This window comes from Branchiostoma floridae, chromosome 2 (assembly GCF_000003815.2).
Source record: "Branchiostoma floridae strain S238N-H82 chromosome 2, Bfl_VNyyK, whole genome shotgun sequence".
NCBI classification, from domain to species: domain Eukaryota; kingdom Metazoa; phylum Chordata; class Leptocardii; order Amphioxiformes; family Branchiostomatidae; genus Branchiostoma; species Branchiostoma floridae.
The window spans coordinates 17,731,732-17,733,256 of NC_049980.1; positions in this window are offsets into that span (position 1 = coordinate 17,731,732).

Below are 1,525 nucleotides of genomic sequence, written 5' to 3' on the forward strand. Positions count from 1 at the left end.
ATGACATCAATTGCTCCTGCACATGCTCTACACAAATCTAAAAGTCTACAGTTCAAAAGTGACCAACATTTTATATGGACATAAGATTACATCAACCAGTTTCCGCTGATCACCATGATAAGGTTGTGTTAAGTACTGATACATCTGATTTAGGACTTCTGGTCCGTTTTTACATCCAACACCAACACTGGAGCCGAGGTGATATAATACCAGCCTGATTAACTGGCACTTATAGCAGTCCGCTACTGGCACCCTGCAGGGATGGGCCCATTTGAGCCCCAGTGGTGTTCACCTTACACAGACGTCATATTATGCTGAATGATCTGATGTGAATACAATGTACAAAACATCAACTTCTTTATAATGTGAGAGGGGATAGTCAACACATAATTTCAATATGAAAGATGCTTAAAACACTGTCAGGTAATCCATTTTTCCAAAGAAAATAACATGACATCTCAGTGAACTATTGCTTTATTTATCCTACATAATAAGTATAACAAGACTGTCATTGCTTGGTAAGGCCATGTTGACTTGATTATAGGGTTGACATCAATTTCCATCTGTTTCCCAAAAAATGTTTTCAACCATAGTGTAAATCATACAAAGCAGCTGCAAAAGAAGAAAATATATGCTAGCTGTAGATTGCTGTCTTAATACCAATGTCAAAAATTAAGTTTGTTGTTAAGCAGATCTCTACCATATTCTGCATGTTTTAGACCTTCCTGACACTTAGATCACATAATGAAGGTAACTTTTTTTTGGTCAAACTTTTTTTAATCACACACTCACATTAGTTTTGGGCTTCCCTGATATGTCATCCATATAATAAAATCAATATGGCCTAATGATAATAACCAAATGAGTACCCTAAAGCCAGTAGTCTAGTTAGCTGAGTACCACTTGTAATAATGCTTATTGCTTTCAAAACATTCAGAATTATTCAGAATGACTTCTACAAACACAGATGAACTTTGAAATTACTAGTATGCTTTCAAAAATATTCAGCATCATATGCCTAAAACAACAGTGAAAGTCAACAAGTTTTTCACAGCACACACATAACAACATTATACTTGTCACATTAAAAGGTCTCACCTCAAAATACATACTCTTCCACAAATAGAACTTGCTTTGAGCATCCATATATCAAAATACATAATCTATACAAACATTGTGTATTGGGCAAAAATATTTCAATGGTTTGGTGGAGACAGCCACAGTTAATTCCTCACTTTGTCAGCCCTAAAAGTTTGAATATCTTTTCCTATTACCATGTATCAACCACATTTTTGTAACGTTTAGTTTAATAACCCTGGTCTCCAGTGAGTTAATAAGTATTATGCCATTAAATCCCAAAAGGGAAGTCATACTCCAGTTTCCCACCAGACAGCCACCACAATAATAAAACCATGTTGATTAGATTATATGGATGACATCCTCTGGGAACCGCTGAACTGATGTGCACATGCAAATAAAAAAGTGTCGTTTCGAAATCTAAATGTCAGGAAGGTTGAACAAATAC